Raw genomic sequence first — 15505 nt, forward strand, 5'->3', positions numbered from 1 at the left:
CTGGCCCCGGGTGGCAGCCTCCAGAACGAGCGGCCAGGGTCCGCCGTTTACAAGCCCCCCGTCTGCGGTGTGCTGTCCTAGCGGCCAGGCGGACCGGGAAAGGTGCCCTCGCACTGGGCTTACCGTGAGTTAGAATCCCCGAGTCTTCCTCCTCTTACACTCATCCATTTAAGGTCTTTGGACTTATGGGCAAGATTTTGCACTGATTCTTATTAAATTCAGCTACATTTCATCTAGCCAGTAGATCAGGCAAACTGTCAGTCATTCCTGCCAGCCTCAGATTAACCAGCACCCGAGTGTCATGCCTAGTGCACGCTCACATAAAGCAGATAAAAATCATGACTCTGACAGGGCTGAGAGCGGAGCCTTGGGGCACACTGCTGGGGACACCCCAGAAGCCAGTGCTCTTCGGAGATAGTCATGCAGACAGTTCTGAATGCACCTGACCATACGGTTACCCAGTCCTCAATTAGAAGAGACAGTGGTCAGGAGGGGCCTAGTTGAGGAGGTAATGTTTAGGCCGGTCTGTTTTAGCAGAAGAAGCACCCTGAGCAAAGGTCCTATCATGGGAGGCGCCTGGCTAATCAGACAACACGCAAGGCTGTCAGTCCATGAGCTGGAGTCATGAGAGCCACGGGGAGCCGTGAGAGAAGAGGCCAGAGGAGAAACGGGGCCAGATCACATGAGGTCTTACATAGGAGGGTATTGTGAGGACCTTGGCCTTTCTTCATGAGAACTGGGAGCTAGGAGAGGATTTGAGCAGAGGAGGGGCACAGTCCAACTTAGAGTTTAAAGCATCCTCATCACCCCTGGCGGCACATTCCTTAAAAAGGAAGAGTGCCAGGTGTCTAAGGAAGAAACCTCGAGGCCATGTTCATTGACCCCGAGGCTTCCTTCAGAGCCAGTGCCCGCCGAGGAGTGGGGATGGCTTCTCGGCCTGGTTCGCAGTCCTCTTCCATCCTTCCAGCCTTGATCATGAGAACGTGTGGCTGTGGTGCACTCGGCCCCCCGGGACCAACCCGCTGGGGCCAGTGGAGCCTGGCACCTCTCAGCCTGGGCGCCAATCCCAACTCAGCTGCTGACTCACTGTGTGGCTTTCAGCAAGTTCTTTAACCTTTCTGAGCCTCAGTTTACTGTTTGGCCAAGTGAGGATCCTACTATTTACCTTCCTGTGTGATTACGGGGTTAGGAATCACCAAGGTGAAGGGCCTGGCGCACAGTGGGTAGTTGATACACAGTCACCATCATAAACTCAATCAAGGGAATCTGCAGGTACTTGAGTGAGGAGAGAAGCAGGTGTGAAGTGGGGCAGGAAAGGCAAGCGAATTGATCCACTACAAAACCGGAGAAAGAAAAGCTCCAATGGGGCCAAGTTGCCTGGGAGGCCCTGGGTCCCGCTGGCCTCCGGGAGCCCACTCAGCATTCTGGGCAGTGGGACCTGCACAGAAGGCTGCTGCTCCCCGGCCCACCTCCCCCTGCCCCGGGCCTCAGGCCTGGATCCTCCCCCTGCCTCTCCCTCTATCCCGTCTGTAAGTCCGCGGGCTGGCAGACTGGATGCCCAGCAAAGGAGCCGTGGGCATTCCTTGCTGCTTTGTGCTGAGCCCACCGGTTCCGTGTGCTGAGCCCTGGAAGGCCGATTCCAGCAGAGGAAGAGCAGAGTAAGCCCCACGAGACGGAAGCTGCGCAGTGGACGTCCAAGAGGGAGGGAACAACTGCAGGCGCCCCTGCACAGTTCCCCTCTGTCCTGTGGGCAGGCTGGGGGTGCCCCCAGCGATATCAGAAACCAGCGCCCCCCACCCCAGACGGAGTGCCTCTTTGCTCGAGTATCAGTCTGGTTGATTCATGGCTGTGCCCCAAGCCCTGAGCCCAGCACTGGGTACCTGGCAGGTGCTCCTGGCACACACATATGTTGACAGGATCCTTGAAGCTCCTTCACAGGAGTAGCCGGTGCAGGGGGGGCCCTGCTCATTTGCTGGCCGGGGTGTGAGGGGTAGTGTGGCATGGACGAGGCTGACTTGTGGGCAGGACTTACTATATCATTTGTAACGTTTCAGAAGAATTGTTTTTTAAAGCAGGTCTATGTGTACTCAGGTGTCTGGCATCTGTCTGCAGCAGCCAGAGGCAGGAGCATGAATATGTCATGGCTCAGAGGAGAAAAGAAAAGCGCCCAGCAATTCCCCGACCAGCTCAAGGGACACATGGGCTCAGGGTGGTCCTAGTGCTCAGGTAAGGGTGGAAGGAACCAGAGGCACAGGAAGGAGTGGTGGGCCCTCTGTGTTGAATTTCCCTCCCTGGCCATCTTTCCAAGGCCGCGAGATCCTAAATTATAACTGGTGCAGTGCACGGATCCTTACTTTGCAAGGTGGTAATCAGATCTGCGACGCTGCTTTTTAGCCACTGATAGGGATAAACCCGCCCTCTCTGCAGACCTCCCCTGTGCATCCTAGAGGCTCGCCTGTCAGCTTCAATGAGAGGCCAGCAGGATCAAAACAAATCAGGTAAGGAACCAGGTGTGGGCAGCCATGCTTGCCAGGTGTGCATACCTTTTTGCCTTTCCCTCCATCAGAGGCAGATGTCCAAGTGAGACTGGACAGTTTCTCCTTCCAGGCCACTCACACAGGCCTTTCCCATCACGGTTCTACCTTACACAGACCGTGTCAAGCCCTCACCATCTCCTTCTCTCTCCCATCCACTGCGGCCAAGCTCTCAGCACTCTCTCTGGCATGTGCCATGGACAAAGCTGTCCACCCGGAGCAGGTGGGGCAGCTGTGGAGTCCGAGAGAGAGAGGGATGTGTGTCTTGCTCTCTGCACCGTGACCTGCCTTCCACTCCCTGAAACCAAATGATAAATTACTCTGCCCAAGCGGAACATGCCCCAACAAGCCTCCTCTCCGGCTGTAATTAATACTCTGGGGAAAACAGACTCCGGGTTTTTATACTTTTGCTCAAACACGCACATGCACACATAGACTCTTCTTTCTGTTGTCTTCCAATCTTATCTCAAATGCTCAATTTCCTGTTTCTTCAGCCTCAATTTCTCCATCTGTGAGATGGCACCTTGCATTACGGGTCAAATCAGATAACACATGTTGCATGTGCTGACAGCCATTCACAGCCCTTACGAGCTGGAAAATGCTGTGCACAGATGAAGGGGTACAAGTGCCTCTCTGATCATGTGTAGCTCAGCAGGGGGTGTGGGACTGTGGTGCCTAAGTGTGAATGGCATTAGCTTCCCACAGGTTCTTCTCCCTGTTTGGTTACTGTTACTGGAGACAAGGAGGGCAGTGTCACCAGTATGCTGTGATATACTTAAATGGACAGGCAGTTGGGGCTGCTGGGGTGCTCTGGGTTCCCTTCTCCCCAGTTTTCTGACCTCCTCCACCACTGAGGTTTTGAGAGGCTTGGACTTCTTGCCCCTCTACCCTTATTTATAATAGACAGTTTCCTGAAAAGAGATTCTGCAAAGGGCCCTTTGTGACCATCTTCCCAGAGCCAAGCTTCTGCTTCTGCAGAGTCCTCTTAATTGAGGAGAGGGGAACCAATCTGCAGGCAAACAAAAGAATAGTGCTTGTTTCCACACCTGGACTGTGCATCCCCAGGCCTAGAGCCAGTGCCTTGGCATGATTTCTTCTCAGATGCTGGCACTCCTCCCACCCTGGGGACTTGAACTGAGACTGATGGAGAAGGGGAATGGGGATGAGGGCCAGTAGTGGACCTGTGTGTCCTCGGGACAGCCTTCGTGCGTGTGCACAGGCATGCTCCAGACAGGCTGTGATCACTGCACAGATGACAGGATCTGTGTTTAAGGAGGAAAAAGATTCCACCCACAGCTAAGATGGAGAAACAGGGATCGATTCACAGGCAGACCAGGAGATAATGTGGGTTTGGTTCCAGACCATGGCAGTAAGGCGAATATTGCAATAAAGTGAGTCAAATGAATTTTCTGGTTTCCCAGTGCAGATAAAAGTTATATTTAGACAATACTGTAGTTTATTAAGTTTACAATAGCATTATGTCTAAAAAAATGTACATACCCTAATTAAAAAACACGTTATTGCTAAAAAAAATGCTCACCATCATTTGAACTTTCAGTGAGTTCAGGGACCCCAAGCAGTTATAGAAAAGGACGTGGTCTGTGCATGGAAATGATGCTAGCAGACTTTGAATGATGCAAGCCAGAAGACCCTGAAGCAATGCCTTTAGAGTGCTGGAAGGAAAAAAGCTTCTGTAAACCTAGAATTCTATACCCAGCAAAAGTATCTTTGAAAACAAAGTTGAAATAAAGACTTTTTGAGACATACAAAGGCTGAAAGAATTTATCACCAGTAGATTTGCACTATAATAAACATTGAAGGGAGTCCTTTGGATAGAAGGAAAATGATACCAGGTGGAAATATGTATCCATACAAAGGAATGGAGACAACCAGAAATGGTAACTATATGGATAAATATAGAAGGCCTTTTTTCTTATTAATTAACTCTCTTTAAAATACAACTGACTGTTTAAACAGAAACAAAGCACATTGTAATGTAAGGTTTATAACATATGTATAAGTAAAATAATAGCCAGCCCAAAGGCTGGGGAGGGAAGAAATGGAAGTCTTCCTGTATTACATGTGAAGTGGATTAATACTGCTTGAAGGTGCACTGTAACTAGTTAAAATATACACTATAGACTCTAAAGCAAACGCTAAAATAACAGCAACAAAAAACCCTATAGCTTATGAGTCAAGAATGAAGATAAAATGGAATAATAATAATAAAAAAAACTCAACCCAAAAGAGAGCAAAAAATAGAAAGAGGAATTGAGAAAAAATGGGAAACAACAAAAATCCACCAGGGGGCTACAGACTTAAACCTAACCTATACTGGATTTAAGTTTAAAAACTCAACCAACGTAATTCATTAAAAACAAAGCAAAAAAGGAAAAACATCTCATCATTTCAATTGACACAAGAAAAGAATTTAACAAAATTCAACATCCATTCTTAATAAAAACTCTCAGCACACTAGCAATAAAAGGGATCTAGGAATAGAAGGGAATCTATGAAAAACCTATAGCTAACACACTTAACCATGAAAGTCTTACTTTCTCCCTAAGATCAGGAACAAAACAAGAGTATTAGCTCTCACCACTTCTGTTCGACCTTGTCCTGGAGGTTATAGCCAGGAAAACAAGGTGACAAAAGGAAATGAAGCACAATCAGATTGGAAAGGAAGTAGTACAACTGTCTTTATTCACAGACAATGGGATCATTTATATAGAAAATCTGGCGGAAGCTACAAAAGAGCTACTAGAACTAATAGTTACGTTTAGTAAGGATACAGGATACAAGATCAATACACAAGAAATTAGAAAAATTTATCTGCACTAGCAAAAAAATCAGAAATTGAAAGAAAAAGCAGCATGAAAATATAGAATACTTAGGGGTAATTTGACAAAAGATGTGCAAGACCCATACACTGGAAACTATAAACCATTGATGAAAGAAATTAAAGAAGTTTTAAATAAATGGAGACACTCGCTTATGAGTCAGAAAGCTCATATTATTAAGACGTCAGGGGGTCCCTAAATTGATCTATAGATCAATGCAATCCTGATGGAAATCCCAGCAGGCCTTCAAAAACAATTTCACATACTGATTCTGAAATCCATATGGAACTGGAATGGAAGGGGCCTAGAACAGTCAATACAAATTTGAAAAAGACGAACAAAGTTGGAAGGTTAACATTACCTGATTCCCAGTCATCGTGACAGTGTGTATGGCCAGGACAGGCATGGGAGTCAGTGGAACCAGGTCCAGAAAAGGACCCGCACATACATGACAACCAATTTTTATCAAGGCCGCAAAGGCAATTCAATGGAGAAAGGACAGCTTTTTAAATAAGTGACATTGAAATCAATGGACAGATTCCATCCAGAAAAATGAATTTCAATCCATACCTTGTATTATACACAAAAATGAACTCAAGATAAATCACAGACCTAAATATAAAATGTAAAACCTATAAAACCTCTATAAGAACATATAAGAGAAAAAAATCTCTGACCTTGGATCAGGCTAAGAATTATTAGCTACTACATAAAAGTATGACCCATAAAGGGCAAACTGGTAAGCTGGAATTTATCAAAATTAAAAACTTCATCTCTTCAAAAGACACTGCTAAGAGAATGAATAGTCAGATCAAGGAGAGGAAAAAATTTTTGTAAAGTGTGTATCTGTAAAAGATCTGTGTCCGGTATATATAAAGAACGCTTAAAACTCAACAATAAGAAAACACACATCCTTTAAAAGCCAGGCAAAGGTTTGAACAGATGCTTTCCCAAAGAAAATAGATGGATGTCAAACAGCACATGAAGAGATGTTCAACATCATTAATCATTAGGGAAATGCAAATTAAAACCACAATGAGACTCTACCACATACCTATCATAATGGCTAAAAATAGAAAGACCCACACCACCAAGTATTGGTGAGGATGTAGAATTGTCCTCCCACATGGCTGGTGGGACTGTGAAATGGTACAACCGCGTTGAAAAGAGGTTTGGCGTTTACTTAAAAAGTTAAACATACACTTACCATAGGATCTGGGCATTCCACTCCCAGGTGTTTTATCTGAGAGTAAAGAAAGACGTCTCTATACAATGACTTGTACAGGAATGTTCATAGCAGCTGTATTTGTAATAGTCCCAAACTGGAAACAACCCCAATGTCCTCTGAGAGGTGAGTGGATAAACATTTACGGTGCCTTCATAGATGGTATGATTATATATACACATACATAAGCTATGAAGCTCTGGTTGCTACAGACTATTCTATGATGACAGGAGGCAGACCAGTGCTTGCCGGGGAGAGGGGATTGGAGAAGGCAGAAGAGCAGAGTAAATGGGCACAGAGAAGGTTCTGGGCGGTGGAGACAATCAGTGCCTTGACTGTAGCGATGATGTCATCGGCATAAATGTATGTCAAACTTACCAAGTTGAACGCTCTATGTGTTTAACTCTATAGCCGATCGTATATGCATTAAACCTCGGTGCAAACATCTGAGCTTACACGCCACACGAATCACAGCTTCATTCCTTATCACACAAATGGACTTTTCACGCTACAAACAGATTCATCTGAAGACTCCTTTGGACGCTTCCCCATAAAATGAGACTCAGTTTACAATGATGGCCTATCAGGAGAGCTGCTGTGTGAAACAATACCCTCCCTGTGGGTGAGTGCACGGGACAGAGGACCTCTGCTCCATGCCTCTACCTCCCTCAGGGAACTGCACTGACCCCTGGCAGGGGCGGGATGGCCACCCAGTCATGCATCAGCCGCCTCAGGAGCCTTGCTCACCCCACAGTCCCCTTCCCACCCATAAGCGGAGCCCGAGCTGCCCACTCCACACCCCCCGAGTGGCCCTGTGGGGACCCACGACGAAGGTCCCCAGCCACATCAAGCTCCACCTGACAACACCCACTTCTGAGCTAAAGGGGTGCTTGGCGCAGAATAATACGAGAGATCACCAGGAGAGACGTGGGGTGTTTGGCTCAGGGACCCAACAGACTCCTCCCACCTGACAACTTCACTTTCCATTTCTGATCTGTGCGCCATGCTTTGCCATCTTGTGCCCACGAGGCCTGAGACTCAGGGGCCCAGGAGGAGAACCTGCCAAACACATTCTCTAATTTTGTTCACACCTAATACACATTACTTTCATAACAAACGTTTCTCTCAAAGTAAAACTGGGCAAGGGATCTACAAAGGCGATCAGCTGCAGGCGGGTGATGGAGGTTCGCGTGCAAAGAACATGCAGACCCGGGGCCCAGGTCTCCCCCTGAGTGTCTAGCTCCTCACCACTGTGAGGGTCACCATGGGGACCTAAACTGATTCCAGCAGCCCCTCCCCAAGGAGGCCAGCCTACGGAGGGGAGTGGGACCACCCCGGGTCAGTGGGTCAGAGGCTGCCTTGGGTTTCAAAAGTCTGCAGTCCAGGGATGGGTAGCTGGGCACTGAGTATGGGCCCAGGGGGGGTGGGGGTGCTCTGTGGCAGTAGCTCAAAGGAGGGCAGCCTTGGGGAGGGGGAGGGAAGGGACCAGGAAGAACTGCTCCTGCTTTTCTGGCTAGTCCCAGTCGCCAAGCCATGGGGCCTCTAAGCACACCCAGTCCCCTCTGCTCTCTGGCTCCTGCGGCCCCAGTCCCACCTTTCAGCCCAGTTTGGGCCTCCCTTTGGAACGAGGTCATAGGGGTGCAAATGAAGCCAACCCTCCCTCTGAAGACCCCAAAACCCCCCTCCCTTGAGAAACTAGGAACCCCCAGAAGGCCCTGGCACTCATTGCCAGCAGCTCCCGAGATGCTCAACATGCTCACATCTGTCAAAAACTATTCAGGAGAAAAAAAAGAGAAAGTCTTTATACCTTTTATTCAGCCAATTTTTTCCCGAGGCACTGTGGGCTCTCTAAGAAAAGAAAAAGAGAGAGAGAGGAGAGAATCAGAATCAATGGCGCCATCCTGCATCTGGTTGCTGGCTGCTTGTGCATTGACTAGTCAAGTCCGGAAGAGGAAGCATCATCGCCCTGGGAGGCCGCGGAGACCGGCCCAGGTTAACCCCTCGCCGCTGTCTGCCTCCCAAGCGTGGCTGGGAGGCGATGGCCTGTTAACAGGCAGACAGAGAAAACACCGCGGCGGGCCTGCCGTCCAGAGGTTCTGATACATTTTCTCGGTGACTCTGGGATATTCCAGTGGGTTTCCTTTCTTCCCTCTGCCCCAAACTCTGAGTGACCCTCCCCCCTTCTCCCACCCTCACCTGACCTTGAGGGTATCCACCGGGGGAGGCTTGGTGGTGGAGGTCAGTCCCATACCCGGTCCCCCGTCACTATGCATGGACTTGTCCACGCCTGCAGGTGTCTCACTGGGTGGGGTCATGGCCTGCAAATCTATCCTAATATTAGTGGAACCATAACACAAAGAAAAGGGGTGGCTGCTGTTGCTTGAAGGGAAGTAGGAGAATTCCAATTCCTGCCAGATTGCCAATGTCAGAAGCAATGCCATGCACTGCTTGGAGTTGTGTGCAGGCATCTTCCAGGACCTTCCATCAGCAGGTGCAGCTCAGAGCCGATGGGGGACCATGTGTTTACCCATCATATAATCCAGGGACCTGGGGCACCTGCTTTTTCACAGGATGGGGGCTGCACCTCAGGTCCTGCCCTGTTCTCATGGGGTGCCTTGAAGATTAGAAATTAGGGTGTGTGCGTGCACATGTGTATTCTGTGTGCCTTCTTGACTTAAGTTTTCCTTTTTTACTAATGTTCTATAATTTTATGTGTACATATCTTGTACATCATTTTTTATCATGGTAAAATACCCATATCATAACATTTACCATTTTGCCCATTTTAAGGTGTACAATTCAGTGGCATTAAGTACATCTGCATTGTTGTGCAGCCACCCCACTACCTGGTTCAACTTTTTAATCACTCCAAAAGGAAATCACATACCCACTAAGCAGTCACTCCCTGTATTCCTCGCCACCCCTGCCCACTGTGTGTATGTGTGTGTGTGTGTGTGTGTGTGTGTAATGTTTCTTAACTTTGCATAAACAGGAAAAAAGCAAGAGAAAGGCTTCTAGAATCTAAAGACAGCCAGACTGCGCCTCTTTCTTAAGATGTAGAAAATTCACCATCATTATGCTCATCAGTGTTGTAAGGAGCAGTAGCCACTGTCATTTATTTTGCATGTTTTGTGCCAGGCATTTAGCTATGCCCTCACCCAACGTTCTTGCCCCTATGCCACAGGCACTGTCCTCACTGCCCATTTTTCAAATGAAAACACAGGTACAAACTGGCCAAGTGGCTGCACCCCCGGGAGCCAGGACAGCTAATTTCCCTGGGCGGGTCCCCACTGCACCACCGCCCTCACCCACAGGGGTACGGAGTGCTGCGCCCCGTGGGAAATGAGAATTAAAAACAGAAGGAGAACACTCGCTGCACAGAGCCCGCTCCTGGAGTTGTGTGGCATTTCGTAGCCTCAGTCCCCCCCGCCGGCCCCCGCCACAGCAGGAAGGGCAGCGGGCCGTGGCGAGGCTGGGCTTGAACCACTCGGGGTGGCCATCGCGGACGTGGCCTTGCTGCAGCCTCTGTTTGTTGATCGGCATTTCTCTTCCCAGCAAAATGGCAAACGCGGCTTCTGGCGCATTTCCACATGCAGCTCACAGAGTGGCTCCGAGGAGGGGCAGACGCGGGCACTGCCGCATGAAGGCGTCGTCGGTGAATGAGATGGATTGAATCAATCAGCTTGCATCAACTGCCGCCTTCGGTTGATTTGGGGGTTTTCTTATTGTTGACTTTTTTCTTGGTTTCTTAAAGTGAGTTTTCCTCCCAATTCAATTCAATTTAGTTCCACTTAATCCAATTCATCCAGGCCCAGTGAGTAAACACGCAGCCTAGAGTGTGGGTCTCGGCCAAGGGGGGTGGACGTCTGCTCCTCCTCGGGTAGGTGGGTGGGAAGGAGGACCCAGGCTGCTCCCAGGACTGGGGAAGCCTTCGAACTTCCCTGTCCTGTGTACCCTCTACCCCACAACTCCTGCAACCCCTTATCTTCTATTCCCAGGCACCATGCCCTCCCCCTGCTTTCCTCGAAGCGTGAGGAAGCTTCTGGCCCCGGAATTCCCAGTCTTCAGGCACCATCAGCACAGCTCGGAGCTGGCGAAGCATCCCCGTCCCCAGCCTCCCAGCCTCTGCCAGTCCTAATCTTGAGTCACTCCCAACATCCCTTGAGTTCTGTTTCTTATTACCACCAGTGTCCTTATGTGGTCTAAGCAAAAATATCTGGTGTGAATGCAGGAGTTACACCTGTTCAGCTCATGTCAGGAGACTCGGACGGAGGCTGGGACCCGCGGCCATCTCCAAAGAGCCTGCGTATTTTGAAAACTCCAGAACCAGAGGGCTGGTCAGGAGGGCCCGTTGGGCCCAGTACCTCCATCTTTCATGAGGGCCCAGCCTGGTTTCCCAGCCCTTCAGGCCAGCAGACCGCCCGGCCCTCCCTTGTCCTCTGTCCGGGTCCAGAGTCTCTGGGGTGAAGACATTCTCGCCTGCGTTTCACGGGGAGCCCTGCTGCGTGGAAAGGGGGCTGCCCTGCGTGGACCCCCTCCTCTCCACCAGAGGGCCGCGTGGGAGCAGGGCCAGCCTCGCGTGGCTGAGAAGAGCTGTGGCTTCTCCCGGGGTCCCCCCGGTGCCTGCTCTCCCATCTTTCCGGCTCCCGCACCTCGCCCCCCTGTCCGGAACAGAGGTGTGGGCGCACCCACCCTGGGGGCCTTGCCAGCGGTACCACGGGCACACTCGTGGGGCAGGAAGTGCGGCTGCTGCTCAGCGCTCTGTTAGCAAACACTGCTCTCAGCCGCCCAGCAGGATAATCAGCCACGGTGATTTTTGCCTCAATGATCAGGTTTGTAGAGAAACACAGCTCATTAGGCCAGGGGTGCTGACTTCCCCAAGCGCGCTTGCAGAAAGACACTTGAGCAAAGTCCAAGCACAGCAACATGCATCTGCCAAGCTCCAAGGGTCTCCACCCAGCCCGCCCCCGCTGCGGTGGCCTCCACCCCAAGTCTGCTGAGCTGCAAGATGCACACTCTGCCCAGGGGATCTGTGGTGGGCCAGGGACCAGGCCGAGTGGAGCTGCTCCCCAAATGTTGGGGTGGGGGGCGGAGCTGCCCAGCACTCCCCCTCATCCCCTGCTAGGCGGTGGACGCCCCCCCTCCACCCGCACAGAGGCAGCAGCTTATAGGCCCTGAATCCTCAGAGCCTGGTCCAGGGCTACCACCTACAGTGCTGGATGAGTGGGTGAATGACCAGCCCGTGAGGGTTTGCCTCGAGTGGTCTGAACGCGCCCGCTGTATTGAAGAGCGGGATCGGGTGCTTCTAGAGGGCTCTTTGGGGCTGAGGGTCCCAGTCACGAATAGTCCCCACCCTCAGAGGCCCTTTCCTGCTGTCTCCCTGTCTGCCGGGCTCTCCGGAGCCCCCTCACCTCCACCTGCTTCCAGCCTCACCCGCTGCCTCACCCCCGGCCCCGAGCCCACCCACCCTCACGGCTCCCTCTGCGATTTTCCTGCCAAGAGCACCTGCTTCTGGTTTTACTCGACTCCATCCCACTTGCTTTCTTCTGTCCCTAAGACATTTCGTTCTTCAGAAATAAGCCTGAGACTTGCTCACATCACCCTTGGAATGGGAAGAACACGTGTCTACTGGTAAAACCGATTGGTTTGTATGGACCCTGCAGAAGGATTTGCCAGAAAATCTGTCCTAACATTGTCCCCTGAGCCCCTGCCTCTCGGTGACGGCTCCTCATGTGCGTCCCCCGTGGCATCCTGGACTTCTCTCCTCCCTCTGCTTTAAGCAGAGTTACTACTGCACACGGGGCAGGAATGGACAGGGCTGAGAGAGTAAAATACGTATTTCTGATGGGCTGTGACTCCCCTTGGCTAACATCAGGTTATCAGTGTTAGCCTGGCTCTTATTTATTGAGCATCTATGATGTGCCAGGCACTGAAGGTACGCACAAACCTCCAATTGGCCCATGAGGTAGGCACTATTATTCCGACTCCTAGATGGGAAAGAGGTTCGTCCTGCTCTGTTTCATTCTAAGTCCAAGCCTCCTGCCTGACACACTCCCGCACTTCTGGGCAAGAGGTCTTTGGATAGCCTGTCACTTTGGAACACCAGTGTGACATCTTGGCACAATGGCAAGAACACACAAGTCAGTTACAGAAGACTTTGTTCCAGGACACAGAGAGGCACTGGGCCCAGGGCTGGCACTGGGGGCTGGAAATGCTTGCAGATGCCAAAGGTGCCGAGGAGGCCACCAGGGACGGCGTAGACGTGTCTTTGCAGCAGGAAGCTTGCGTGTCTGGAGCAAGGAAATGGTCTCCCCGAGAGAAGTGTCTCCACCTGCTCAGGCCGCTGGGAGCAGATCTCCCTGGAAAAACAGTGTCTCAGGCTCAGGCTGCCTGAGTGAAACAGCAGGGCCAGGAGGCCTACATGGTTCTGGGGCTGGGAGGTCCGAGATCAAGGCGCCGGCAGATCTGGCTCCTGGTGTGCGTCGCTTCCTGGCTTCCTGTTGTGTCCCTGCGGAGTGGTGGAGAGCGAGCTCTGCTATCTCTGCTTGCAAGGGCACTAATCCTGTCCTGGGGCCACTCCCGACCTCACCTAGCCCTAGCCACCTTCCAAAGAGCCCCCCAACACCGTCACAGCGGGGGTGAGGCTATCAGCATATGCACGTGGGAGCACAAGCCCTCTGTCCGGGGCACACGTCCCCCCAGTATTCACGCTTTCCTCTGGGTTTCCTTTCTGCGATCCCCACCCGAGCAGCGATGGTGCTGGGCTCCCCATTATTGTCAGGGCAGATTTATTTGGCCTTGAACGATGAGTTCCAGTGCAGGTGCCACTGCCAGGAAGGATCTTGGGGTACCCCAGTCTGCTGCCTGGTGCCCCCCACTTGAGCCTTCTTGGGGAGAGTACGTGAAACGCTGTGAAAGGCGGCGCATCCACGACTACCCTCGTGTGACTCTGGGTCAAACAGTGCATTTCACGCTGTCACTCTAAGAGGCATTGGAGGGGGAGGGCAATTTTACAAATAAAAAATTAACCGTGGGTGATGTAAACATGCCTTTTGGGGATGGTGATCCTGACAGCAGAGCCACTTCCACTTAAAGGATTTTTTCTTCTTCTGAAATCACCTCTGGAGAGGAGAGAAGAGGAGGGAGGGGACGGGGGCCGAGGGGAGAGGAGGGGCGCTGGCTTGGGGCTCAGAGACCCCGGCCACTGCGAGGGGGACTGGGAGGGCCAATGAGTATCTGTGTGAGATCCCGAAAAGAAGACACAGGCACAGAGGAGGTGCCATGTGACAACAAAGGCAGAGACTGGCGGGACATGGCCACAAGCCAAGTGACGCTTCAGCCCCAGAAGTTGGAAGAGGCAGGAAGGATGCTCCCCTAAAGCCCCCGCAGGGAGCACAGTCCTGCTCACACTTGATTTCAGGCTTCCGGCCTCCAGAGCTGTGAGAGAGGCATTTCAGTGGCCATAAGACCTCGGCCATGGGTCAGTTGTGGCAGCAGCCCCAGCACTCGTCTTGCAGCCTCTGCAAATGCCGTGGAGGGGTCCGGGCCTTGCCCCCAGCCGTGCCTGCAGCCCTTGTCCTGCTTCGTTCAACCCCCTCCCAGAGCACAGCAGCCCTCCCTCCTGCTCCCGGCCCCCCTCAACGTGGTTCCTGGCTGTGCCGGCCCCTCCACACTTGGTCCATTTCTCTGTTAGTGAACATAGGGTTTTAAGCCACTTTTGAAGACAGCAAGGATCATACAACTGGCCACATTTCCCATTTCGCTTTGGCTGCCTCCAAGTTCAGGAAAGAACTGTGGCTCAGCCTTGCTAGTTGAATCTCAAAGCCCCCAAGGCCCAATTTCCCTGTTCCACCGTTTCTGCTCTCTGATCCTGACTTCCAGCTATTGACACATTTCCGTTTTATGTGGTTATAGAAATGGATGCAAACCCGTCTACAGAACAAGATGGGAATAAAAGTCAGAAGCAACCCACAGTCAGGCTCTCCAAATAGTTCTTGGTGTCATACCAGCTCGTGCATCTTCCGAACGGAGCGCTCGCCTTTATAGTTCCCCCACCTTGAAGTTCATTCATTCATTCGATAAATGTTTAAGGAGTCCAAGGAGGTGGGGCCCAGTGATGCCCGAGCAGATGGCATCCCTGCCCCTGTAGAGCTCATGGGCTGAGCACCTTGTCTGCCAGAACCCCTGGTCACCTGCAAGAGCTGGTGTTGGTTGTGCTGAGCAGGCTGCTCTCCCGTCTAATGCAAACGAAGGGCAGAGGAGGCCCCGCCTGAACTGCTCCCTGTGGAGCCGGGCACTGCACGCCACGTTCTCTTCAACACTCGGCTCAACGGCGCTCAGCGATGGCAATGTCTGGGCAGCCGTCCAGTCTCCACTGCGCTGCTGAGTCTTGGCCCCCATCCCTTCTGTTTCTTTAAAAGCCGATGCTCTTGAGTAGGGAAAGTCAGCCCGGGCTCTGCTCAAAGCCATAGTCGGGATGTGTTTCCTACGCCAGTGAGGCCTCAAGACCCATCCAATGTCCCTTGTAGGGGGCCCTGTAGAAGCACACAAAGATGTACCGCTTCTCCGCAGAGGGGCAGGTCTGGACTGAGAACGTGGCCCCTCAACACGGTGGCGGGTGGGGCGCTTGGGGTTGGTACTACTTAGCTGAATCTGTGAGCAGCACCAATGTGGGGGGCAGAGGTGGAGAGGGCAGCAGACAGGGCAGGGAGCTAATACCCAGGACAGACCTCGCCATTCTGCATGCAGATGATCCATGCAACGGCTTCTTAGAGGAGCATGTTTGCTATCAATAATTTAGACATGCTCTTTCTCCTTTGGGAGATGGGCAAAATCTCATTTCCTGAGCAAATCCCCTAAGAAACCAACCTGTTCATTCCTAAGATTTTCAGAAACCTGTCTCGATC

General features: G+C 51.5%; 1 protein-coding gene across 7 annotated transcripts in view; it reads right to left on the minus strand.

Annotated features, from left to right (window-relative positions):
- The window catches only part of RBFOX3 (RNA binding fox-1 homolog 3), a 434946-nt gene that overhangs the window by 102766 nt on the left and 316675 nt on the right, over positions 1–15505 (minus strand). For 5 of the 7 annotated variants that reach the window (XM_036910465.2, XM_057501767.1, XM_036910464.2 and 2 more), the window contains one exon: positions 8407–8447. The exons of the other annotated variants lie outside the window; for them this stretch is intronic. The gene's annotated coding sequence lies outside the window, so the exon portion shown is untranslated. The remainder of the gene's footprint in view (positions 1–8406; positions 8448–15505) is intronic. 7 annotated transcript variants of the gene reach the window in all.

Source organism: Manis pentadactyla, chromosome 4 (genome assembly GCF_030020395.1).
Source record: "Manis pentadactyla isolate mManPen7 chromosome 4, mManPen7.hap1, whole genome shotgun sequence".
Taxonomy (NCBI): Eukaryota; Metazoa; Chordata; class Mammalia; order Pholidota; family Manidae; genus Manis; species Manis pentadactyla.